This window comes from Sciurus carolinensis, chromosome 1, assembly GCF_902686445.1.
Source record: "Sciurus carolinensis chromosome 1, mSciCar1.2, whole genome shotgun sequence".
In the NCBI taxonomy this organism is placed as follows: Eukaryota; Metazoa; Chordata; class Mammalia; order Rodentia; family Sciuridae; genus Sciurus; species Sciurus carolinensis.
This window is the reverse complement of record NC_062213.1, coordinates 55,095,963-55,123,873: the sequence shown is the minus strand read 5'-3', so window position 1 is coordinate 55,123,873 and position 27,911 is coordinate 55,095,963. Positions and strand designations below refer to the sequence as shown.

The window sequence follows — 27,911 nt, the reverse complement described above, 5'->3', positions numbered from 1 at the left end:
CAGTAAGCTATGTTTGGTAGCCTGCCAAAAAGGAACATTTTATTCCCATGACTTATTGAGCTTGTTGTTAAAATGACCAATCCACTTTACCTAACATGAATTAATATGCTTTGCAAACTTGTATGATTCTTCAAAGGTAATAAAACTGACAGAAGATTTTGGGGGATAAAATTTGAAAAGGTTTAGGCTGAGAGACAAATCCCTGGGGTACCAAGTACATCCTGCTAAGGCCAGGCAGGTATCAGAGTGTCACAGAAAAAAGAAAGCTGAGTTGTCACTGGACACGGGTCTGAGAACTGTCTCTACCTTCTGCCCATTTCTGGGACTCAGTTTCCCTTTCCACATTACTCACTCACTTTAAAGGGTTGGTGTGAGAACAACCAAATGAGATAGTACATGTGAAAGTGTTTTGTTTACCAGCTGTAACACACTAGACATTTGCACACTGTCACTGGAAATTCTACTGTTAGCTGTTTTTCAAGCTTTCTGCTCTAACAGTACCTGAGTCACACTTCTGATGACAAGGTAAGTAGGTCCTGTAAATTTTCAGAAGGTGATTTTGGTAGAACATCTGTTCCTCCTTATTTGGAGATGCTTATCTGATCTGGACATCATTTTGTCCTATAAGTTCCCTTTCTTTCAACTTTTTGTTTTCAAGCTGGAAGATTTCTATCAGAGGGATGGATGGGTGTGTGTATAAAAAAAGTAAGAGGGACAAGTGGAAAGGAGGATCAGACAGGGAAGGGAAACAGAGGGACAAGTGACAGAACAAACATTGAGAAGGGGTGAAGAGTTCTCCCCTGTGTTTCACAGATACCTACTTATCTTTGGTTTCGTTATTACTACAATCTGTTGCTCACTAGGAGAGTCATGGGTGCTCTATGCTCTTCAGTAGAAGCAATTTGGGGGATGACACAAATTTCCACAATGGTGATCTCATTAGGTATGGTTTCTCCATTCTCTGTGGATAGGGTTCACCAGGTGTGGTAGGAGATGCACAAATAATTCCTGTTCTTAAACTAAAACTCCCAGTTCTCCTTCATAGTAGGATGCATACTTGTGTTTTTAATCAGCTTTATTTTTACTTTAAATGTCACCCTTTTACCTCTGTTGTGAATTCCTGCTCCCCTTTCGTCCCTCCACCCTTCCTCCCCCTTTTCCCTCTCCATACATTTGAAAACCCTCATTCCTCCATCTAAATTCCTTCTCTCATCCCCTAAGCATTACCAATGCTCTCTAGTAGTCTTCAGAGCCACCTTCTTTAGGAGCTGTTTCTGATAGCCCCTCCCCACAAGTCTCCAGGCTAGCCCACTGTCCCCAGGGCCCCTTTGTGCTATACTCGGACACTATTTTGCACTGGTCTATGCACATCCTCCCCTCTCCTCGGTTGCAAGCTTTCTGGAGGTGTGTCCTGGCAAAGGTGCTGCACGTAGAACATTCAAGAGGGATTTTGCTGGGTAAACACTATTCCAATGCCATAAAACCATAAAAACTAGAAACCACCGATCATAAATTTTAACTCTTGAGAAGCGTCTCTTGCAAAGGGATAGAGTACCGTCAAGACTGCCTGCAAATGGCCCATGCACACAATGGAAAATGGCTCAGGAGTACTTTCCTACACACTGAATTGGTGGCTGTTTTTAGCCTGTTATTTCTGATGAGATTCAGTCTCTTAATCAGCCACATTTAGAAACTTTAGTCTTTCCCATCAGATATTGCAAACTAACAGCTCCCACCATCAAAGATAAGTGTACAGATAATGCTGCCACATGGGATGTGGACTCTGGTATTGACGGAAGCTTCCTTCATTTAAGGGTTGTTTATTAGAGATGGGAAGTAAACCAGTGGTGGTCCAAGGCTCGAACGGTAGGAGACGGAGAAATTGGGGTGGAGTGACAGATAAGGTGTGAGGAGCTTCCTTCCGGGTTTATGGGAATGTTCTGGGGTTGATTGTGCTGATGGTTGCACAACTCCGAATACACTGTACTGCGAACTTTCATCCACAGGGTCAAAACTAAGTCGACCTTCTGCACAAAAAGAAAAAATTACCACCACTGTGATGTTTACAGTGTCCCAAAGGAAACTTGACAAGCAGGCATTGCAAGTCTTGCCCTCCTACTCTGACCAATTTTCTAGTTGTAGCAGCATAAGCAGACCTCAGGATGCCCCTTTTCTTTGACAATGTCTTCACCGTCTCTTCTTTCTTTCTGTGTCACTAGAGAGACCCTGGTTCAAAAAATTGAGAGCCAAGAGGGAATGAAAAGATATTCACTTGGACCCAAAGCCCTCAATTTTATAGGTGATACAATGACAGTCAAGAAAGGAGCCCTAAACGTCTACCAAGTCTTAGGTAGTGGAGGTCAGTAAATTCAGGGACCAGTGTGTTAATCAGGACATGGCATGTCAGTGTGTCAGGCAGAGGACCTGTTCAGGAAGCCTTCAGAACAACCAAGGTAGTGCATGCCCATAAGCAGCATCTTGGTGCTTACCCACATGCGGCCTGCATCGATGACCCATCACATGACGGCTGGGAACAGCTCCCCAGTAAACTCCCAGCTTCTGAATGACAGGGAAGGTATCTGGTGGCTGGTGTGCTTTTCTGCTTCATGCTTTTCCTTACCACCTTTCCCTGAGAATTACTTAAGTTCCACAGTGGTCCATTCCCAAAGCATTCAGCAGAGCTAGCAACTGCTTTTGAGGTACAGCAGAGGCCTATTTCATGGTCTCACAGTATTGAAGTTTTTTTTTTTTTTTTTTTTTCCTCTTTTTAGTGATATTGTCTTTAAGCACACATGATTCATAATTTAATATATGGAATCATAAAACATATGTAATAAGTTGTTCCATAACTAACTGCTATCATGCTTTGAGGCCCCATTTTTAAAGACTTGATCTCTTTCCATTTTTTTTTTTTTTTTTTTTGCAGTGCTGGGTATTGAACCCAGGGCTTCACACATGCTAGGCAAGTGCTCTACCACTGAGCCACACCCTAAGCTTAAGGACTTAATCTTGAAATAAATTTATTGTGCTGTCACTTAAACAGAAACAGAAGTCTTCCAAATCAATAGGATCTTATTTTTTGAATATATATTTTTGAATATATGAACCTGTGAGCAGGATCCCACTGGGTCCACCCAGATTGACACATTCTATAGACTTCAATTTTGATAACTATCTCATAACTAAATCTTTTTTTGGAGGCAACTTTTAATGTAATCACAAACAAGATTTTTATCATAAAAAGGGTGGAAATAATATCTGTCTGCAACATGTCCTTATATAGATCGTACATTATAAAAATTACAGGCTCTTTGCTATTGAAATTTGATGATCAGTCACTGAGTTCAATATGTAACTGGAAAGCCTATAGTTAACTATAATTAGCCAAGATAAATTACAGAGGGAACTGTGCAAATATATAAAAAATATTCCCAGAGTTTAGGGTGCTAAGATAGAATATAGCAAAAAGCAAACCACTTATCTGCAATCAAATACTCAACTATGCTACTGCTGACAGCTCCTTAGGTAAGACACTTGGTTCTTAGTTCCTGTTATCAGCACTTTCCAGTCCTCAAACATGAATCCCAGCCTGGCTTTTTTTTCTAACACAAATTCACCTCCCCTGCACGTACCTTTGCTGATACCACTTATTTATGCCTAGAGTGTTCCTCCCACTTTATGCCTGACCACCAAGTTCCAAGTCCTGACCATCTTTAGGACTGTTCTTTTCCTTCGGTCCTTAGATTCTGTGCAGTTCATTTGGTGACAAATATTATTTTGTCTGTCCTATACAGGAGTGAATTGTTCCCCACTCCCACACTTTATGCTTGCATAAAGCATACCACATCTTCATTTACCCCATCTGCCAGGAGGTGAAGTGAATCATTTATTGAATGATCTACTGAATGATGCAGGGAGGTGACCCCTGGCCTAAGTTCCTCCTTCTCTTCAGCGAGTGGGGCTTCCCTCTGGGATGTGAGCTCTCCTCTGATCCTCCAGGTCATAATCTGAGTTGATCTTTTGGGCCCAGTTACCAGGGCCTAAGCCGGTCACTGTGGTCTGCACTTCTGGGGTTCTATATTAGAACAACAAACTCTGACCTCCAACCTGGCCTTTTGTGGTAATAATGGTGATATATGAGCCTTGTCCACCAATGATTTTAACCATCTCTTAATTTTTCTCAAAACTTGGGAAAGTCACAGAACTGTCATCGTAGTGGTTTTCATCAAAGACTCTACTGTCATTCCTATGTGTAAGGAAACATATAGAGATACGTATATAGAGAAGAATAAAAATAAAACAAGACTTAGGACTTTGATACTTGTGATTCTGGCTAATGGTTATGACTTTATTAGCACATTTCTGATATCACTTTTTTGCAGGGTTACTATCAAATTAATACAGGCAGGGTGAGTATAAAACTATTATATGCCACACACTGTGATCCTGCAGAGTAAATCTAATTGCACATTGAACAAGAAAAGAGAATAAAAGATAAGGCACATACTGATTGATTTTTTTCATCCAAACTCACAAGATTTAATTTCAACAAAACCCTTCATTAAATTGACAGAATATCTAAGAGTGACTTTTATGTGACATGCATCCTAATGTAACTGCTTAAACAGTGGAAGCAATCCATTTTGAACTGATTTTTCATTTACCTATGTCTTAAACCTTCATGTTATATGTTACATTATCCTTTGCTGACTCTTATTCACTTGTAGATAAAAAGTTATTAATGTACAATGTTGCTCAGAAATCATTTAGTTGTCTAAGTATGTATCTTTTTTTTTTTTTTTTTTTTTTGTACCAGGGATTGAACCTAAGGGCACTCAACTGAGCCACCTCCCCAGTCCTTTTTTTGTAAATTTAGAGACAGGGTCTCACTGAGTTGCCTAGAGTCTTGCTAATTTGCTGAGGCTGGCTTTGAACTTGTGATCCTCCTGCCTGAGCCTCCTGAGTTGCTGGGATTACAGGCATGTGCTACCATACCTGGAAATATGTATCAATTTTGAGAGTTCCTAATACAGAAAGGAATTACAATTATGTCTAAAAAGTTCAGTGTTTCAAAAATTTTATAACAAATAATCGAGGATGAATTAAATTTTCCTTAATTTTAATGGACAAATATTAGCTTTAAAAAATTTATTTATCGAATGCTAACTGGATGCCAGTCCTAACCACAGCACTGATAAGCAGCATATAACACAACATCATGCTGGTAATGACTCCCTGGGTCATCATTTTCCAGTTTTCAAAGACGTGACATTTTTCCTTTGATTCCCAGATTTTCATTCCTTTGACTCTTGTCTTCCATTAAAATGACAGAGTACATATTGTTATACCCAAAGTACAAGTGGGGAAAATGAGGTTCATGGGCTCAGTGATATTCTGGAAGAATGGCAGGGCTGGCACTCTGGTTCAGAATGCTGACTCCCTATGGTTAATCATTCATTTGGAGATTCAGTAAATAATTATTGAGCATCTCCTGTGTAACAACCCCATGTTGGTATTGGGGGTGGAGCTGGTCCCTGCCCTTCTGGTCCCTCCTTGTGGCTTCCCTATTAGACATAGGTCCACATCATCATGCTTATGGCAATTCTATGTACTATTTTCATTTTATATATGGATAAAACAAAAAATAACTTAGTAAATATTTTTCTATAAAAACAAAAGTAGGGAAAATTGCTTTAAAATTAATACAGCTTAATCATTTGCTTTAAAATCTTAGCACATGTTTCATTGTTACTCCTTAATGCTCAAAATGGAATGATAGTGTTTCAATTAAAATTGAGACTCTAAATTAAAAATGTCCTTTGGCATTTTGCAATGAAACATTTAATCTTCTATCAAACGAATGAGGATTTAATCACATAAATTAGTCTACCTCATGCACACACCAAAATGTCAGAATTTATCTAATAAAACAAACCTAGTGTCACACATTTGTAGGAAGAGCTGTAAGACTGTTGCTGGGGAAGATCCTGTCTGGAATTCAGTTTTAAGCATTATGTATCTATAGTCACAGGGATCTGAAGTCCAAGTACCACGCTACAGTTCTCAAGCCACTGTTTTGATATGAGTTTGTCACTTTATAAGTGCAGTTGTCTTAAAGTGCCATGAAACACGGGAGAGAGAAGACCCATGTTTAGTCCTGTAATGAAAGGTAATCACCCACAGAGCTTTTTATCTCTTTGCCCACAGGTTAATTCATGAGCGGTAAATGTTTTGGGCAGGCTTCCGTCCAGGTAGGAAGAACAACAGACAGACAAGCAAAAGTGATGCAGAGAAACCCAAGGAGGCAATGAAAAGAGAGAAGTGGTGCCTGCAAGTGGCTCCAGTCACAACCTCCCCACTCCCGCTGAGAAGCTGGGACCCTGTAGAAGGTGTGCTCAACATCATGGGGGCCGGGGAGTCATCAACCTGGAGCTGAACAACAGGGGAGTGCCAAAGGGAATCTGAGTTGCCCACACCCTTCCACTAGCTTTCTCTGTGTAGGACTGTAACTTTTCATTTGTCTTATGATTCACTTTTCATGAGATAAAGAGAGAGTGAGTGAGTGAGTGAGTGTGTGTGTGTGTGTGTGTGTGTGTGTTAAAAGCCTCTTACTGAACACAGCACGATTTCTCATGTGGTCCACTTTCCTGGGTCAATCTCTAAGCTGTCTCTCCTACGGTCTAGGTGCTGGGATACGTCACGTGATGCCAACTCTTATCACTGCCTGAGTTAAGCCTGGTCCACGATGATGCCCCAAGCCTCTGCTTTCTTATGTAAAATGAGCCCCACCATATTAGGGCCCCTCTTAGATACTGTAAGAGGAAACAGAAAAATGAGAACAGAGAGGTTCCATTTATATAAATCACGGTCATGTGTCCTTTACAAACTCCTTAAGTTTTTTGAAACCATCAGGCCCCAGAGTTCCATATAAATTGCTATAGAAGTATGCATCCATTTAATATTTCTCTACGTGGGCTCAATTAATTAGAGACCTAAGTCTTCTACTTAACCTTTCCACATGCTTTGGCTTACTGTATATACATAGGAATTTGGCAACCTGTGGGGGGTGGGGTGCAGAAGAGGCTTGGTTTACAAACAGGTTTTATTCCATGAGTTCATCTTCGAGTCTATCACAAGGAACACAGAATGCACTTTCTCATTAGAAAGTGAAGGTTGCTACATCTTAAAAGATAAATCATAACAATTTTTATGAAGTAATATGACTATGGAGAACAGAGAAACAAATGAAAATTAAATTCTATTGTATTCTAAAGTTTCTGTTCATCTTTCATTTTATAAAAATATTTACCAAGTTACTATTCGCAAGTAAATACTGTTAAGTACCATTTTCAGTTATGACGTCAAAAATACTTTTTCGTGTTTCAAAACAGTCTGCATGTGTCACTTAAAACTTATAAACTGTTAAACATTTTTATATCCTTAGTCACTTCCTACTTATTGAAGCAGAGTCACCAAATTCTCACTTTTTAAAAAATGGACTGTCATGCATGACATCAGATTTTTCTCAATGACACCAAATCATGATCTCAAATGATAGAAAATTTAGCATCCCAGAGAAGAGCCCTTTATTTATCAATATTTATTCTTCCTCTACTCAGCTAAAGATGGCACCTGTGAGTGACAAGGACAAGACCGGAAAACTGAACAGAGAGGAAGAATTAATTAGCATGATACTTGGAAGGTGGTGGCAGTGGTGATGGCAATTTTAGCATCAGACATGACCACTACACCAACCTAAGCACCTGCCCCCAAACATTATTCCTAAACAACTTTTATAAGGTAGGCATCCTTATTCCCATTGTAAGCATGAAGAGGGGTTAAGGGACTCTAAGGCCACTCAGTCTCCATGGTCTCAGACTGCCTCGTTTACAGAAAAGAATCCCTGGATGGGACAACTGATCTGCTGAGACCTCTTCACTGAAGACCTGAAAGTGATTTCTAGATGAGACCTGGTGGAGACACTTTATGTGCCACCCTTCAGCTTAGGTGGGAGGCTCTTCAGGGCCGGGAGCCCCCAGCACCACCAGCAGATGGAATCGTGACATAGTAAGAGCAGAGGCGGCCACCTCTGCAAGAGGCAGTTGACAAAGGGACACTATGACATGATTTTAGCTTTGCATCCTTCACCACTTACTTTTTTTCTTCTAAGTATGTCAGTTTATTTTGAAGCCTGATGATAGGTGGCATTTTTCTTTAAACTGGAAAGTAAAACCATCCTTATTTTGACAGTAATGGAGCTATATCATTTCTTTATGTGTCTGATCAAAATACAGCTTATAAAGTCTACAGATAGTTAAAATTTCAGGAAGTGTTTGGAGAAACTTATTAATGTATTACATAATCATTAACCAAAGAAAAATATAAATCATGAAGATCGTGCTCAGCCCGGGCAACAATAATTCTTGGGCTTATTTTGCATGAACAAACTCAAATCCTTATGTTACACAAAGGCTAATGTCTTTGCTCAGAGGATTAGAATTAATTTATGACTTCTGCTTTTGACTTAAGTGCTGTAAACAGCTCTGTTGTTCTTGGAAAACAAAGGCTGCTCCTGCGTAAGTTTTCCAATAGAGAAACTGAAATTAAAGTACTATGAAAACATTTGCTGGATAGAACAAATGCCAAGATCAAAGATGCTAAGACACTGAGCAGATATTTATTATCCCCACTAATCCTTTTGTATTTCAAAGTTTATTTATTTTTACTATGCTCCTCTGTGCTTTTCACCAGTTATTACAGCAGAATTTAAAATTCAGAAAGGCAAATGCAGAGTTAATGTTATCACGAGCTTCAGAATAATATCCAAGTAATACTGATGAGGGTGAAAATGCATTTATTATCTATGCTCTTTGGATGAACAAGAAAAAATGATAACCTGATATTAGAGTTCTAACTTGCTACCCCCAAAGAAGCCCTGCATAAAGAACAGAGATTTAGTTTTAAAACATTAGTGATGAACAGTTTTAAAATGACAACTCAGTAAATCAGATGGCCATGTACTTATCTAAGTAGTGCACATTCTACAACATTCTGACCTTCTACTGTTTCTAAGTTCTTACTTATGAAGCAGTTTCACAGCTTACTTTGAGTAACACAATGACAGTCATTCTCATCTTGTATATCATATGCAACTTCTGAGGGTCTGGACAGGGAACTTGGGGTCTGACTTAGGGTGGGTCCTGAGAACAGGAGCATGAGGAGCACTGACTGTCACTATCCTCAAGGAGTTTATGTATGTAGGAGAATCAATGGACAGGATTTGGCAACAGATTAGGCACGGACAGGAAAAGGAAGAAAAGCAGCCTGGCATATGGTGGTGCCATTAACCCGGGACGGGAAACTCAGGAAGAACTGACTTCAGGGTGGGAAGAAAACACACAAAGAATTTGGTGTGGTAAATGTTAATTTTAAGGTGGAAATGGGGTGTGGCAAGAGTATTTGCAGTGTGGCTAATATTTACAATTGAACATCTCAGGGAAAGATTGATAAGTAAGCAAGATCAGGGAATGTAAATCTTTTCTGTAAAGGGCTGGGGAGTAAATATTTCAGATTTTGTTGACCACACATTTCTCTTTGTACACCAAAGCAGCCAAAGTGAAGAGTGAGGGTCCCAGTGTTCCAATAAAACTTTATTTTCATAATCAGGTGCTGGAATGTATTTGGTCTGCAGGTCAAAGTCTGCCAATCCCTGAATCAGATGACAAAGGAAGCCCTGGGAATGGATTGGATAACAGAGAAAGAAAACACGAAAGGTAAATTTGCTGCTATGAAAACGTGAAAACACATAATTCTGAATTTTGATCAAATCCAGTAAGGATATACACTATATACAAGGTTTGCAGACAGACAGATGGAAAATCCCTGGCTCTGGGTTGTACCAACTGTATGTGAAATGGGGTGAGTTATTTAATCTCTGAGGTTCAGTTGCTTTGGCTGCAAAATGAAGATAATGATGATTACAGCTAACCCTGGGCACAGTGCTAAAGAATGTATTAATATTAATACCAACACTCAGAATTAGATGCTATGATTTGTGGATATGGAGGCACAAAGGGTGCTTAAGAAACCTAAGTTACCCGGCTAGTAAGTGGTTGGGGGAGGTCTGATTCCAGCCCAGCAAGTTGACCCTGAATCCCTTGTTCTTCATCATCCCCATACCTGGAAAGGTCATGATGAGGGTTAGATGGGAGAGGGGAGCATTTATCATTGCATGAGCATGCAGGCCACTATTATTATAACCTTGAGTGATGTTAATAGCCTAAGGCTATGAGGAGGGCTAAGACAGGTCAGTCTTGTCCAAGACACTCTCCATCATGAATTTCTAACATTAGCTTTGAAAGGGTCCCCAAGTCAAGTCCATTGCTAGTTTTCGTCCTCTCTTCCTTCTGAAGAGGGGGTGTTGAGGACAGGAAATAGTAGCAGCTTTCATTCCATTTGCTTGGCAGTTGTTTGTTTTTACCAAATGTACCTAGTAAATTTGTGCTGATGCTTCTTAGTGTAGACACAAGGAAGCTTCCAAAAGGATGCTTTCTTTTCTTTGCATTGCTGGTGATCAAACTGGCTGTAAGAATCTACTGGTCCCTTTTGGAATCCTTGGTAGATTATGTTTTAATAAGCATTTAATCTTCGCAGGAATTAGGATTAGGGTTTGGGGGGTGGGGGAAGCATCCACAAAGAAATCTTTGACCAACCGAGTCTCCCCTCTTCTGCAGAGTTCCCTAATTCCCTGGGTCCCCAGAGCTCCACTTTCTCTTGGCATGTTTGATACTTAAATCAGTAATTACTGTCAACAGTTCATTTTGTCCCTTCTGCTGGAGAAGGAGTTATTTGACTGATGAGACTGGAGTTATTTTTCCTGACATGTAGAATAATGCCTAGCAAAGGGATTTACATATATGATCTCAAGAAGTAAAAGAAAAGTCATTAACCAAAAAAGAAAATGGGATTTAAGTTATAAGCAAAAACAGAAAGTTTTCAGATTCAATCAGCAATCATTTTTCTAAACATTTTTGAAAAGTTTAATAATCACATATAACATACCCAATTATCATTTAAATATCAACTGTTACTAAGCTGAAGTTAAAGTCAGTTTTTAATTTTTCCAAAAGAATATGAACCCTGGGATGTATTATCCCAGCTCAGGAAATGGATTAAGCATTTGTATCTTAAGAAGCCAAGGATGTCACAGCAAGAGAAAATATAAAAATTAGGATTTGTAAGGGCAGACAGCATTCATGACATTTAAAAAAATCGGCTTATTTCTGTTAAGTATTCTATATAACTATACAGCTATTTTTAAAATAACTGTTAGCATCTTAAATAAGTACTTCATGACAAAAAGACTAAATAAATGTTTCTGTTTACAGGTTTTTACAACTTGAAAAAATGAGGCATAGAACCTGGGTGGAAGATGTAAGTCAGGGGGCTATAGATAATTACCAATGGTTCTCTGGTCAGCTTTGGAGGTTCTGTGAACTACCTGAAATTATAGGTAAAACTTTATATAGGTGTCTTTCTTTAGAAACAGTCTAGAATTGTCATTAGACTCCTAAGGAGTCTATTGCCCAAGTCAAATTAGGTTCTGCAAATAGGTTTCCCTTAAACACATTTATGTTGTTTAAAAAGTTAAAGTATTTTTCTTAAACTTCTACTTTTGAAAGAATAGAGAATTAGATTACCAATACAAATTATGTAAGTAAATATTTGTATTTCTGCACCAAACTCAAGATTTTGTCCTTAGTGCAAAAGTAAGTTCTCCTCTCACTGTTTACCCAAGGTAACTTAGCCTCAGAATTTTTAGTCAGTCTGTTCAAAGTTTTCAAGGATTTAGGAATGAAAAAATGAAAGACAAAAATCAGTAAACACCCCAGAAGTTAAGGCTTCTGAAATGTTCAACTATCAATGAACATACCTTACCTTTAAATTAATCTTTAGAATAAACTCTATTTAAAAGTGAAAACACACTGCAGTATGAGAATATCATCACTACAGGCTATTTTTTGAGGTTAACCACAGCAAGTTATGGCAAAATAAAAGTAAGAATTGAGAACTCCCAGTATTCCATTCATAGACAACAATACATTCTCCTTAATAAATAAATGGCATTTTAGCATCTCTTGGAAGACAAACTGACCTTTCTAGAACAAAGTAAATTTTCTCTTGGGGATTAGATTTTTTAGAGATTTTAAGGCACTAACAGGTTTTTCTCTATATCCTCCTGCAAATTTAATTTTCTGCCTTTTTTCTGTTAATAGCCAGGATCAATTTGGAATACCTTTTTGATATTATTGAAAATCGTTGAGCAAGAGTCTTATTAATGCTTGCAGGTCACTAATGTACAAAGGTCACCACTTCAAAGTGTAAAAAGATGGTCAGAAATGAGTTGACCTTCCTAAATTAGTAAGTAACAAAAGCCTTGAGATTCAAAAGCTCTTTCTGTTTCACCTGAGATCATTCAATAAACATCTTCGGTGAACACAGAGCCAACATTTCCTTGTGTATAACCTGACATGAGCTCATAAAATTGTATTCCACAGGCTCCACAACAGCTCTACTCCCTGAAACAATAGTATGATTCATACACACTCCAAATTATATCTGTTTTGCATAAATGAAGTAGACCTTGTAGAAAAGACTAGGTTCATTATCATGTAAAATACAGCCATTAGCAGAAAATCTAGTAATTATATTCCCAGACATAACAAGATCAGACTCTTAGGCTACTGGCTGGAGTTGGGGGATGAGAAGTGCAGTGTTCCTTAAAGAAAAAAGCCTTCCTTCTTAGTTGTTCACAGGGGTGAATGAAATAATAGGACCAGAAAAGGAAGCCACAGCAGGCCAAGCCTCAAGTCTACCATCAGAACATGCTGTCCAACTGCTCGTCTGTGTGAACACCAATGTAGGCAATTATTAAATGTGTGTGTTGTGTTTCTAGTTCAAAACCTTTCTTAAGCTGTCTTGAGGCTGAAAGTTTTTAGGACTGGTCTCAAATGCCTAGCATGTTGACACATAGTAGCTGTTCTCATTGTTATGGTATGGAAATGAGGTGTCCCCCAAAATCTCACATGGGAGACAATGTAAAAACCTTCAGAGGTGAAATGATTAGATTATGAGGTGTGGCCTAATCAGTGGCTTAATGCCCAGCAGATTAACTGGGTTGGTGACTACAGGCAGGTAGGGTGTGGCTGGAGGAGGTAGGTCACCTGGGGGTGTATCTTTGAGGTGAATATTTTGTCCCTGGTGAGCCAAACTCATATTTCATGTCCTGAGCTGTTTTGAGTTGGTCAGTTCATACTGACCCTCTGAAACCATGAGCCAAAAGAAACTTTTCCTCCTTTAAATTGTTCTTTTCATGTGTTTTTGTCAACTTTTTCATCACTGTGTTCTCCTCTACAAGAACAATTATAGAGGAAGAAAAGTTTATTTGGGGTTCATGGTTTCAGAGGTCTTAGTCCACACATGGCTGACTCCACTGCTCTGGGCCCAAGGTGAGGCATCACGACATGGTGCAAAGTGTGGAAGAGGAGAGAAGTTTAGTACATGAAACTAGGAAGGAGGGAGGGAGAGGGGGGAGAAAGAGAGAGAAAGAGAGAAAGAGAGAGAGAGAGAGAGAGAGAGAGAGAGAGAGAGAGAGAGAGAGAGAAAGAGAGAGAGAGATTGATCACACCATGGACAAAATATATAACCCAAAGGCACATCCACAGTGACCCACTTATCCAGTCACACTCTACCTGCCTACAGTCACCACCCAACACATTAGGTTAAGGTTCTCATAATCCCATCATTTCATCTCTAAACCTTCTTGCATTTTCTCACACATGAGCTTATGGGAGATACCTCATCTAAACTATAACATCAAGTCTTGGTCACAGCTATGAGAAACTACCTAAACTACCTACACTACTCAGTCCTACCAGTCAGATGCCAAAACCAGAAAGAAGCTGGTGATTAATGACAAAAAGACAGAGGATAAAGCACCAGATTCTAGAGGATGGGGTGGCCAAAGCAAAGTCTCATTCATCAGTGACCATGCAGTGGCTGGGAAAACAGGCACAGGGAAAAACCCAGAGAAGCAGCACATGGATGGAAGGGGCATTCACCAATGTGTGCCAAGTGCCAGGCACCATGCTGGGCACTGAGGATACAGGGTGAACAAAACAGGTAGATCTCAGCTGACAATGAAGTAATAGACAGGGAAAGCAAATTAAAAAGGAAGAGGAGAAAACAGTGACAGAGTGTTTTGGGGGGTTTCCTGAGATGTAGGTCTTGGGGAAACCCTTCTAAGAAGGTTTCAGTGACAGGAAGAAACATCCTCTATACTTTCAATCTACAAAAACCACCTCTGATGGGACAAGAGTGACAGATGGCATGCTGGAGAGGAGTGATGGAGTCTCATCTTTCGATGGTTTTCACCAGATTGTGTGTGTTTGAGGGACACTTTCAAATATCAGAATATTTATCAGATTATACAAAGGGATTATAAAACAGAGTAATTCAGAATCACTCGACAATACTTAGAGTCCTGTCAATCACAACACTTCAGCTAACAACGCCTTAGTTTTCATAAGAGCACCCATACTCACGCAAACAGTCCTGGCTGTGCTGCACTTCCGAGTTGCTATTTGCAGCCTATACCACACTCTCTTGTAGCCAAGGACAAACGAGTCTCCAGGTAAGCAGATCTTTTGTGAGCAGAGGCTCAGACATTAAACTCCTTGCATTGGTGTGTCCTTGGCAAACATAACCTGTTTGGCTTACTAATTATTAACGACACTTTTAACTGTATGTACACACATTATACTTATATATTTGACTGTGGAAAAATACATTTTAAACATTAACATTTGAAGTTAGTTGAGCAACAGGCGGGGAACACATTAATGGAGCAGTGAACCTATGCTGAGGTTCTAGTTTCCTTGCTGTCCCGTGATGAGATATTTTTCATTCTTCATGGGATTATCAACCTTTTGTTTTTTTCCTTGTATGAAAAAGGAGAAGATTTTATTTCTTTTGCTTTTTTCCTTGTTGGCAGATTCTTCATAACACCACCAAAGACAGGTTTAATACTGTCATTTTGTTTTTGCTACTGGGGATTGAATCCATAGGTGCTTAACCACATCCCCAGCCTTTTAAAATATTTTTTTTAGAGAAAAGGTCTTGCTAAATTGCTTATGGCTTTATTAAGTTGCTGAGGCTGCCTTTGAACTCATGATCATCCTGCCTTAGCCTCCCGAGCTTCTGGGATTACAGGTGTGTGCCACTGTGCCAGGCTTAACTTTTTATTTTTTTATGAAGAATATTTAGAAGCACAATCAAAACCATGTCAAATTCCACCATAGCTGATCTCATGGCTATAATGAAAACCTAGTTTTAGAAAATATTAAGAAAGTATGAGAGTTTCCAATTTGGCAAAGTGACATGCTATGTAGCAGTTTAGGTACTGATTTTTAAATCTGCTAAGTAAAGGGAAAAAAGGGGAAGATGGTGAAAGATAAAGGAAGAAAATCAGATACACAGAAGAATAATCCAGAACATCCCTCTTCCTGGTCATGAACAACCATGGGAAACCTGAAATTTCAAAAATCTAGAAAAAAACCACCATCCAGAACTGGGCCATCTGTCCTGGGGTGCCTGGGCAGAGCCACTGCAGCCCAGGTGGTCTCCTCTACTCAAGCTGCCTCAGGTAAGGCATAAGAGCCAAGGGCCTCCTTCTTAGCACAGTATTGGTGAGAGGCTCCAGGAAGGTCTTCATTCCCAAAGTGGCAGACTCATCAGAGAATGTCAATGTCATGAGAAAGGAATATGAAAGCAGCCACAGCTGTCTCTGGTGCGAGAAGGAACTGGAAGGAGAGCAACTCCACCCACCTTGCCTACCAGACTGGCCTACATATCCATGGCTCATAAGAGAGGCCTCCATGAGCATCCCTGGTCAACTTCAAGACACTAATAACCAGTGGGCAATTGCCTTCTCCACTGGAGTGGTAGTGGAGGAAGCTTTCCAAAGATGGAGTGGGAGCAACAGTCTGAAGAACATGAAAACAGGGCTGCCCTGGCATAAGAGGGGGATGAGACTAGGAAGAGAACGCAGCAGGAGAGAGGAAGGATGGGACCTTTATGACAACAGGTGAGATCTGGAACAGTCTTCCCCTGTGTGGTGCATGATCTGGCTAGAGCTATAATCACTATCTGTTGAAATGCCATCATTGGGAGATCTAACAGGATAAAGATGCTTAGAGGAATCTTTAGAGGATAAAGATTCCACTAAGCTGGATCCGAGGGAGGCTGAGAAGGCTGAGAGAAAGGAGGGCTTCACACCCCCAACCCAGCATGGATGAGGCTCCAGTGCATGCCAGGTGGGAGGGCCATAGTCAATGGCCCTGCACTGGCTACGGAAGCAGCCCCAGGCATGAGAGGCCATCAGAATGACTTCCCTGTTGTCTGCAGAGAAGAGTGAGGATGCACAGAGAAGGAACGCCCCCATCTCCTACAACCCAGAATTATCAAAGTACTAGAAACTGTGGGTGACCCTTGAAGTCCAGAGATCAACATCATCCTGTGTTAGTAATCTGGATGTGGTTGACTGTCTGGCTATGCCACTTGTCACTCTGATGATGACCAGGGTTGATCTGGTAAAGATGCAATCAAACACAGGCCAAGGAGAATGACTTCATGATCAGTTCTCTAGAAGAGTGCCACTTTAATTAATTTGAAAAGAGAGCAAATGGGCAGTGTCAAATAACATAAAGTGGATAATATTCAGGAATGCTAAAAAGACTTTGGAGGACTTAGCCTAGCTGGTTAGGAAATATAACAAGCAGCCCTTAACATAATGACTGGATTCCAAACGGCTACCTCTCTCTTCTTCAAAGGGGTTTCCTGGAGAAGGTGCAGGTTAGGCAGCTCACTTCTATCAAGAGATCCCAGCTTCAGGCCTCCCAAAGGCAGCACTGAGGATTCTCTCCTTTGTGAGATGAACAGCAATGCTTTCGAGCTTAATGGGAACAATTCTCAAACACAGACATGCCACCAGGCTGTCTGAGAGTCCAAGGCTGATGAGGCAAAGGAAAACAGGTGTGACTCCCAGAGAACTGCCACTGTGAACGAGTTCATGTCCTTTCCCTTCCCATTCCCAGCCCTTCCTCTGGAGAGCTTCCCACATTTGCTACCAGAAGAGAGGAAAGGGCTGAGATCTGAAGGGACAGCACCTTAAATGCTTCTCCCAGCCTGTGAGAAGGAATTGGGTCCCTGGGAGCCACAAGCCTGGTGGGAGCCCCAGCTGCTCCTGGGAGCAGGCACTGCAGATCCCAGTCACTGAATTCAAGTTGTGCACCCCTGGCTGAGAAGAAGGGAATCATGGCCACTGGTAGCTGAGCAAATCGTGTGAAATCTTTTTTTTTTTTTTTTTTTAACAGAAAATCATGGGGTTTTAAAACTGGAAGAAAACCTTTTGTTCATGAAGAAATAATCCTCACTTCTCTCTTTTTTTTTTTCTGTTTCATTTCCTCCTTTGAAAAAAATTCTACTCGTTACCTTTGAATGAAAAAGACATGGAAGACTACAGAAATCAAGAACTGAATGCCTGCCAAATTCACACACCCTCACTTACTGTTTCAAATGAACAAACGAAATAACAATATAAATAAAACAGTCCCAGAGAAGAGCAGGAATCCACCTTAGGTCACATAGCAGCCATGAGTGAACAAAACTAGTGTCTAGGTCATCTGATTACCTAACCAGTTACACTATGCTAAGATCAGATTCCTAAAAGAAAACAGGGGTGGGGGTGAGAGAAGAATGGAGGAACTTTGGATTATGTAGCAGGAAATGAGAGGGAGGGGGTGTGACAAATGGTGGAATGAGACAGACATTATTACCCTATGTACACGTATGATTACACGAATGGTATGAATCTACATCGTGTACAACCATAGAAACGAAGTGATGTGTCCCATTTGTGTGCAATGAATCAAAATGCAGTCTGTAGGGGCTGGGGAGATAGCTCAGTCGGTAGAGTGCTTGCCTTGTAAGCACAAGGCCCTGGGTTCGATCCCCAGCACCCAAAAAAAAAAAAACCTACAGTCTGTAAAAGAAAATAAATAAAGAAAGAAAGAAAATAAAAAGAAAATTCGACATTTCAGCTTCCAGATGGTAGAATGCACTTTTGACATCAGATACACTTTTCAACCACTAGAAAAGATTAGTTAAGATTCTGGGCAAATATGGAGCATATTTTTTCAAACAAATTTAAAAGGACCTATAATAATTTTCATATGATATAAACACTTTTAAAAGAAAATATACTATTCATAACATACATTTATCAACTTCTAGATTACACATGATTTATATGGCCCAGCTACATAGAGAGTTGCTACATATATTTGAACAAACCATGAAATATTCCAAAGTGACTATGCTCATACAGTCTGCCTCCTAGGCAGAAAAGCCCACCCCTGGAGCTCCTGCACCAAGAGGCAGACTTAGAAGGGACCGATGACAGGGTCAGCAATCCTTTGCAAGTGAGCTGACAGATTTAGTGTCATCAAGGGATCAGAGCTGATGCCTGGGTTCTATCCAGCCTGAGATTCCAACAACCAGTCATGCATCTGACCCAGACAAGGCCTGGTTTTAGTCACACCAAAGAAGCACAGAAAACAGAGGCAAGAGAGTCATCCTATGTTGAAGTTTTCCTTTTACTCATGGAAGTCTGGAAATGCACTTTTCCAGGCTTATGAGGTTACCCTCTGGCATTGGCTCATTGATTTCTGAGTCTTACAAAAGCTCTTCTTATTGTGCCTGCACCACAGATTTACAGTGCTGTAACTCCTGTCAGACATCATCTTAGCTTTATGAATAAATAAAACTATGCTCTAGGGAAACATTGATTTAAGAAGAAAAATCAATACCTATCTAGCATGTGACAGACCTGAGCTTTAAGGCTGCTTATCCCCAAAGTACAAGGCAATACTAAGTGTAAAACCTCACTTTTTGCCTCCTTATAAAAGGTGAGGGAGGAAGGACAGGGAAGTGCTCAGTGGTAGTGCACTTGCCTAGCATGTGCCAGGCTCTGGGTTAGATTCCCAGAATGGCAAAAAAAAAGTGAAGTAGGCAGGCAAATAATTTTTTACACAGTCCTCAGAATGTTGGGATCCTTCTTTTTCTTTTGAAAGTAGTTAGCTGCTGTTTCAAAAAAGGAAAGGAAAAGAGAAAGAGAAAAAAGGGATAAATGAATGAAACCATGGTGGCAAAATCTTGATCAACCTAGCTTGTGAGTACATGATGAGTCACTGTACAATTCTCTCCCGTGCATGTGAAATTTTTCATTATAGGAACTTTTAAAAGTGCACATGTATGCTTTAGAAGGCTAGGATCAACCATGCTGCTGACAGTGGTTCTCTTTGGGTGACGGACTCACGAGGAAACCTCTTTGATGAAGTTTTGTATTTTTTAACAACCTGCAGTGAATAGAGGTATGTGGGTCTTATCATTTAGAATATAATGAATGTAGGGGAGGACAGCGAAAAACAAAAGATTAAGAAGACAGGTCACAAGGTATTTTGTTGACTACCACCCTGGAGACAGCTATGATGTATATCAGAACACTTCTACTCCAGACCAACTCTTCCTTCCTGCTCTTGTGCATTCCACAGGGCACAAGCAGGTTGCTGTTAAAATGGACTGATTTCAAAAACAAAGCCAACAGCTTATGCTGAAATTAACTTCATCTTTGTGAGCCGAAGATAAAACACGAGACACGAGCTGACTATAGCCATCATTTCCTTAGCTCCGCAATCACCTTATAACCTAAGCCAATTTTTACAATGGAGACAGTTGTTAGAAGTTCCGACGTGCCCTGCGGTAACCTCTGATTACAAAGCCACTCCAGAAAGCCTGGCTCTTGTTCAGAATAGGCTTGAATCAAAAATGAATTCCATTCTTTTCCCTTAGCCTCTCAAAGATGTGGTTCATCACTAATTGTGCTGTGGCCTCTCAAGAAACACACTTATTTGTTGATTTGGATTAGGAACTTCAGTTTCACAGGACAGTTAGTGATCCTGTGTTTTCATTGCTTGTCTTTCTAACAACTGGGAACTCTGGAAATCTAAATTGCATATCCAATGCATGTTAGAAGTCTAAATATCATTTTGAACACATTAAATTTTGAAACTCAAATCAAAACATCACAAAAGTAGCTGGAGAAGATATTGCCTGAATCAACCTCCAAAGGGGACATGATACATAGTTTCAAGTTCTACAAAGATGTTGCCACTGAGTTAGCACTGATACCAGCAGAAGAGGGAAAGGGACCATGACTTGATTTTGGTGGCTCTTCTTTTTAACACATGGATACTAAAAGAAAAATAGAAAGCAAAGTCTCATTATTGAGAAAAAGTGCTTATGGGTAGTCAGAAAAAAAGCACAGCTTGAGATCAATTACTCTTCATGAATGTCCCTTTTTTTTCTTATTACAGTGTTAAAGATACACTCATTTAAAGAAATTACAGCATTCCCTGCATGACACTATGTGCCAGGCATTTATTAGAAGTTGTAGGTACATAAATAAGGTCTGAACTTTGCATTTAAGCTTTGCATCTAAAAGAGGGTCAGCTACATTACATAAGGAGATGACCACAACAGAGTGTGATTAGAGATAGAACTGAGAGATTGTGGGAGCCCAGTTATACTTAGAGGAATCTGGGAGAACTTCTTAGACAAGATGGAATCAGGTGGATCTTGAGAGATGTATTATATTAATCCTGAGAAAGTCATGTGTGCCTGATGGGGCACGATGTGTTGGAATACCCCAAGTAATTCAGTCTTAATGAAGCAGAGGCCAGAAAGTAGGCAAAGGCAGGCACTGTGCTGGAGGATGAGCAGGGCTGGATTACAGGGATCCATGTCATGGAGGCTGAGGCTAAGCGAGGTTATAAAGGCCTACAGAAATCTTTAAGAGGGAAACTGTTATAAATTTGGGAGCAGGGTCCACAGACTGGGACTGTCGGCTGGAAGACAGCTATAATAGTTAGCTCCAGGCATTGATCCGTGAAGAGGTAATGAGGATCAGAACTAAAGCCGTGACCAGTGGGAGGCAGAGGAGGGGAAGGTCAGAAAGACATTTACAATGAACATTTGTGAGAGCTGGCAGTGAGTATGTGACCTCATCAAGCACCAGTCCTTGGTCTCAAAACTTTCATATATTATCTTAGATCAAGAATCTGGTGTGGACTGAATGAGGGGGATGAGGCAATGACAGGACAGAGATTTCTGGCTTGAGTTACTGGGTCAACAGGGATGCCATTAATTGAAGTATTGATTCCAGGAGAGGCAATCAGTTGCAAGCAGAGGATGAGTGAGGGAGGCGGGGGAAGACGCATCATTGTAGACCTACTAGTTTATTTTTTTTTTTAATTTTTATGTTATTTTTAGTTTACCTATTAGTTTTGAGAGCTACTTGGTACACACAAATGAAGATAGCCAGAATGTCAGGGACAGGAAGGGGACATAGCAGAGAACAAACTGAAAAGTCAGGTTAAATAAAGGAAAAAAAAAGCGTAGAAAATTATCTTTTTAGTAAAACTCTATCAGTTGGGCATGTACCAAAAAGGACCTAATGTTTGTAGAAACTGAGGAGGACAAGGAGCCCATTCCAGAGGCATCTGATACATAATCTAAAATGTATAGATTCTTGAGTTAAATCTTAATGACCTCCTAACTGGAAAATACTCTGCACTTCAGACTACCACTAGAATGTGCCAGGCAAGCAGCTCTGATAGAAACAGAAGTGCATTAGAGAAAACAATGTTTAAGCCCCAGATCGAGATTCTTGTCAAATGTTTGAAGATCAGAGGAAAGCTTGTGGAGTGTGGATAATCAAAGCTCTTAATGCACTGATTCTTTAGCCTAAGTTAACTGACAAAAGGCAGGCTGTCTTCCAGGATCTGCAGTTATATTTAGAAAGATCCAGGCCTCAGAGGGAAACCAAAATGACCCTGAACTAGCTCCCTGCTCTCTTCAGGGGAAAGGGTTATTCTGGTTTGAGAAAGAATTTCTCACCGAGTTGAAGGAAGGTTTAATGAAGACAGTGGCCTATTTTACAAGGTTCCTTCTGTGAAGAGATGGGGAAATTCAGACCAGATGGACCCCTTCCTCTCTAGGCCATAAAGGAACTGGATAATGATATATAATGGGTATGGGTCAGGCAGGCCACAGCACTGGAGGTTTCTAAATCTTTTGAATGGGCTGGGCATGGCACTTCAAAGTCCAGAATTCATTATAAAAATTGATAACCCTTTAGTAAACTAATTGCTAAAATCAAATATAGAATGTCTTTGTGTCGTCACTCATTTGGGTTGGATGATTTCTTTCCCGGATTTGATATTAACAGAAGATGACCCAAGGTCATTAAGGAATTTTCCATGCTAATAATGATAACGACAAACACAGTCTCATATTTTTGATGATGGTGGTGGTGGTAAAGGTGCTGTGTATTCTACTAATCTCTCCATTGTGCCCATGAGGCTATCAATTATTATCCCATCTCAAAGATAAGGGAAGAGATTGAGAGAAGGTAAACATTTGTCCACCTTCATAGGAGCATTAAAAAGCAGAGCCAGGGTTGTGTCTGTCACTGATCACAAGGGAAACAGCATGTTGTAGGAATCACAACTCTTGATGTCTAGGTCTCTAAGATAGAAGACTTGTGGTGTTGAACTCAAAATGGACTAGCTCGTGCCTTGAGGTTTTTCAGCTTGGAAGCTATGTCTACAGACCCACAACTCAATCCTCAAATAAACCACTGATACGTATACACAAAGTAATCCAGAAACCAGTTTGAATGATTAATAATTCAGATAATAAGAGATAAATTCATACCTTGAAATCACCCTTTCCCAGTTCCAAAGTTGTGCCCAACTGTCGAAAAAAGAGGACTCCCTGCGTTCTTGAAAGGAAACACAACAGGAAACAATTTCAAAATTCTATACTGGCTTAAACTTGCAAAAACTTAGGATAAGATGATTATCTTTTCATTTACTTATTGTAGTTTTGGGTAATAAAAAAAAAGCAACTGACAATTGTAACCTTTAGCATTTTAATACTGTTTAAGGAAAATGTTCAAAGGCAAAAGTTAAAACTTGCTCTTAAAATATGCACAGACATATGTAGTATTCTAAATTTTATGTATGTAGGAAAATTAAAAAACAAGGTGTTAAAACATTTGAAAATTAATGCAGATGCTTTGTTTTCTCATTGTTCCCTTCTATCTCTTTCTGGGCGCAAGAGAATGGCTCAGAACCAGGAGGCGACTGTTAGAACAAATCTAGCCACATTATCCTAGGCCTTCGTCTTGAAATATACTGTATTTTGAACATGGTTCCTTATGCTTAAAAATAAAATTATATCACTTATAAAGATCACTTGTTCCAAGAGGAGGTGTGATTCAAGTTTGAGGAATGTAATCTTGAATCTCAAATTCTGCTTTTATACAACTGTGGCTCGAAGTCGACATCTTCAATGTGCCACGAGAAGGGAGAAGCCTGGACAGTGGAGTGGGTGACGCAGTGACTGGGCAGAAATTTTTGAGAAAGGGTCGCCACTGAGGTAAGCCAACATCTCTCCCCATCTCTACTTTGTTCCCCCTTCTTTTTTGGGCAAAGTTTAGATGAGAAAAGAAAGAAATGAAAGAAATGAAAGGCCAAACAATGCCAGATGACCACAGAGAAAGAGTAAATTGGATGACAAGCAAGGCTGGTGGCCCTCGTGAGCTGCCCATGTCAAGAGTCTGATGACAGCAAGACAGGAACTCCCAAGCTCCACATGGCCCCACCCACCCTGACCCTGAGGGCCAAGAGCCCTCAGATGTAGACAATGGGACAGATGCACAAGGTGAGAGGAGGGTGCACACAGGAGAGGCAAGAAAGGAGTCAAGATCACTTCTGCAAGAGGCCGCCTGCAGCAGCAAAGGGCAGGGGAATTCTCTGCTCTTGGCCTTTTGCTGGGAAAGTCCCATCCTGAGCAATTCAGCATTACAGTTCAATGACACTGTGGGTTCTGGACAATTTCCACACCAGCCTGGAAACCCATCTTTTTTCAAGCCAGGAAGGTAAACTGCAAGCTCTAAACAACTTCATCAGAATGGCACCTGTTCAAAAGTAGTGCAGTCACAGTTGTGAGATGCTGCTAGTGGTGTTTAAAGCACAGCTAAAGCTGTTTTATGAACACTGACAAACCTTCACGCTGTGTACAAAGGGCACACAGAGCCAACAAATGCGGACATGCATGTAATATAGCAGGAATATGTACAGGTTGTGAACAGGGTACAGAAAAGAGCATGATATCTTTGTTCTGGAGGGCCCATATGTACAGCTCTTGGGATAAAAACCACGCAGCCTGGCACAGCTTTGAGGTCTCCTGGAGCAGCACTTGCCGCCTGTCCAGTGTCCTCTCTCACTGGCCCCAGCCCCCACCCTGAGATCCCCAGGCTTCTGCTACATTGGTATTTTTTTAAAATATAGAAATCAAACAACTAATAAAGAAATGAATATCTAATAAGGTTTTTAGGTTAGAAACTGTAGTGTGTTTATAAAGAGTAGGTAGATCTTATAGCTGGCAAGTAAGGCCTTGGGTTGATCTCAACCTCTTGTCCCAACTATGTCCCTGGTCTGTCACATTCTACTTAACACTCTCCTTCTTTAGAATCCAGTGAAGAAATAAACTGTAAGCAGTGTAAAGTTTAAGCTCCAAAACAGGGGTTTTCGACTTCTGCCCTGCGTGTGTGTGGGGCTGGATAATTTTTTGTTTTGAGGGAATAGCAACCTTTCTTTAAGCTGTGACAACCAAAAATGTCTCCAGACTTTGACAAATGTCCCGGGTGGTAAAATTACCTCCATGTTAAGAAAATCACTAGTCTAAAATGAACAATAGCTTATTAAAACACAATATTTATATCTTAATTTCCATATTACACTGAAAGACAGTATGGGTGGGACCCATCAGAAAGGGCACGGATGGGAGAGGGGAGAAAAAGGGAGGGATGTGCATTGAGTACCTGCTGTGTCCTCAGCCCCATATTTGCAAAAACCCTGGGGGTCCCCCTGAAAAAGAGTTTGCTCCAAACCTTGAGCTGCAACGAGTCAGGGTATGCTGACGATGCTGTGAAATGCAGAACTCTCAGGAATGAACTAAAAAGAAATATGCTAGAACTTCATGTAGACGTCAGTACACCTTTCCTTCATCTTCAGCAGACAAAACACCCAACTCCTCGTCCTCAGGACCAGCTAGCACCACACGCTGTCATGCCAAGTGCCTCCACTGTGTGAATTAGGCTATTTCATCACCAACTCAAAGCCATGTGGTTGTTTTTCATAATGATATGCTTACATGGAATCAGAGGCATGGCTGAAATATCTCTTTTCCTAAAACCACAACAAATCAGGGATATTTTGCTCATGGGATAGCTATGAAATGCTAACTGGTTACAGCTCTTTGCCAGTGTCTGAGGAGAGCTTAACAATGCTTCCGAGTCCCACACAGCATGGTTGGTAAAATCCTGCCTTAAACTAGAGACCTCTCTGAGTGTGTTTATTGAGACAAGGGATAGGGATTCTCAAATGGAATTTGATACTGGTCATTTTCTCTCCTCACCTCTAACGGGTCTGGCATGCTCAACAATCTCTATTAAATTCAACAGATTTAAATCCCAAAGAGTCCCCAGACAGGGATCTTTCCTAGCCCCATCGATTCAAAAAGAACCTCAAACACCTCTTTTTAAATACATATGTTGGTATGCATTTTTTCTCCAGTTCCCTTTTTCTGATTCTAATGTAATCACATCTCTTATTCTAAGATCTATTTAAATACCTTAAGGAGCATGTCTCCCTGTGCCAGCTATATTCTAGGTGGGGTTTCATTACTGACCAAGCAATCACAGAGCTTTCTAGAGGAGGTGAAAAACAAACTAACCATCTTGCAAACCAAATGTAATACCCACTGTACTGAAGCCAGCAGGGAGTTGGGGGCTGCCCAAGGGGTGGGACTGTGTTAAGTGGAGAGTCAGAAAGTCATCCTAAGAGAATGCTGGATGGGCAAAGGCCTGAAGGTGGGGAGACGTAGGTCATGTGCCCACGATGACAGTGCTACTCATGGAGCCAGAACAAGCCCAGTGCTTCTGTGGACATGGAGGAAAGGACCCGGACCCCCACGGCACACACAAAGATATGGGGGTAGATCCAGGAGAGGAGGAAAGGCCATGGAAGAAGTTCTATTCTGTCCTGTCACAAAAAAGAATGGGAAACAAGATTATCAGCTGACATGAAGATTGAGAAAAAGGTATTTGGGGTTTGAAGAGGGAGCATGAAGCCGACTGGGAGAGGGCAGGAGTGAACAGACAAGGGGACCAGCAGCCTTGGGACCCACTGGGCTGGAAGTGAGACCTGTTAGCATAGTGGGGTGCGCTCCTCAGCCTTTTATCAGCAGAGGTGAGCACATGGAGTGGGCAGAGAGGTGGGATCTACAGGTTTTGCCAGGTGAGCTCAAAGAGTAGGAGAAAGAAGCAAAGAATGTGAGGATGGATGCAAAGGAGTGATTATGAGGAGATGGTGGAATTTAAGTTGGGTAAGTAGGAAAGAGCTAGAGGGAGTGGTGGACAGTGAAAACAAGAGGAAACAATGGATTGTGAATACAGGTGGAATTAAGGTACTGGGGACAGAAAGACAGGCAGTGGTGAACAGAGAAAGTGCTGCTTGGGGAGAGAGTAGGTTAGATACTTGCTACTCAAAGTATGGTCCCTGGACCATAACTTCAGCAAGACTGAGTCTCATTAGAAATGTAGGTCTTAGACTTCATCTCAGACCCTTGGAATCAGAATCTGCATTTTAACAAGCTCCCCAGGTGATTCATGTGCACAATAAATGTGGGTAAGAACTGGCATAAGCCACTGCTGCATCTGAGCCAAGTGGCTCCATCTCCACTTACATAGAGATGTGACTCCATCTCCACTCATAGGAAAGCCACAGATGTCTTGTCAAAGGTGCTGGTGGACAGGTTTCTGAGGTTAGGGCCTTTCCTGGGGGCTGTTTCCCATATAGTTGGCTCCACTTGAAGCGGCTCACTTTGGTTTCTTGAGTTTCTTTCCAGGTGTCTTACACCTTGTTCTGCAGGTCTTCTATCCCTACAATACAGCTGGCACGCTTCAGATTCCACTTACCAGGGAACGCTGCCCCATGACTTCCTCCCTGTTCTTACTTCCTGAGACCAAGTTCCAGATACCCCCTCTATTCTAATTTGCCTCTGAGGGGGCAATCAGACACTCAGGTCCCTCAATCAGGGCTGCACTATTCTATATGCCCACAGATCTATCATGAGATGCTACTGTAAAATACATAGCATTGCCATTTGTGGCTTTTTCAAAGCTTAGCTTCCTGCTTTAATAATTATTCATACCCCAGCACCTCAAAAAGAGAATCTCAGTTTTGTATCTTCTTTAACATGAGTAGACTGTCTTCATGCTTTACAGTTAATTTTATTTAAAAAAAATGAAATCAACATCTGTATGCAACATTACAGAATGAAAGATGAAGTGGAGCCTAATTAATGGAGGCTTTGTCTCCATAGCAGCTTTATTCCTAATAAACAGAGTGTGACATTTCATTAACCCAGAGACAACCTCCTGTACAAAGACATGAATGTGAAGTAATATAAAATACTAAATTTAGAATTGCTAGCTCTTTTTTTCCATGACAGAGGATCCTGATGCTTGTCATATATACCAGTTTTATTATGAAAACTGATAAAACTATTTGCAGACACTGTGCTACACATTCCACACATTCTCATCTCATCTAGTGCTTGTAAGAATTCCATGGGATTCATACAACTGTCATACTTGTTAGGGA

At 40.7% G+C, this 27,911-nt stretch overlaps 1 protein-coding gene across 7 annotated transcripts in view; it reads right to left on the bottom strand.

Moving 5' to 3' along the window:
- The window catches only part of Pag1 (phosphoprotein membrane anchor with glycosphingolipid microdomains 1), a 127,821-nt gene that overhangs the window by 62,706 nt on the left and 37,204 nt on the right, over positions 1–27,911 (bottom strand). For 5 of the 7 annotated variants that reach the window (XR_007109004.1, XM_047554667.1, XM_047554682.1 and 2 more), the window contains one exon: positions 22,894–22,960. The exons of the other annotated variants lie outside the window; for them this stretch is intronic. The gene's annotated coding sequence lies outside the window, so the exon portion shown is untranslated. The remainder of the gene's footprint in view (positions 1–22,893; positions 22,961–27,911) is intronic. 7 annotated transcript variants of the gene reach the window in all.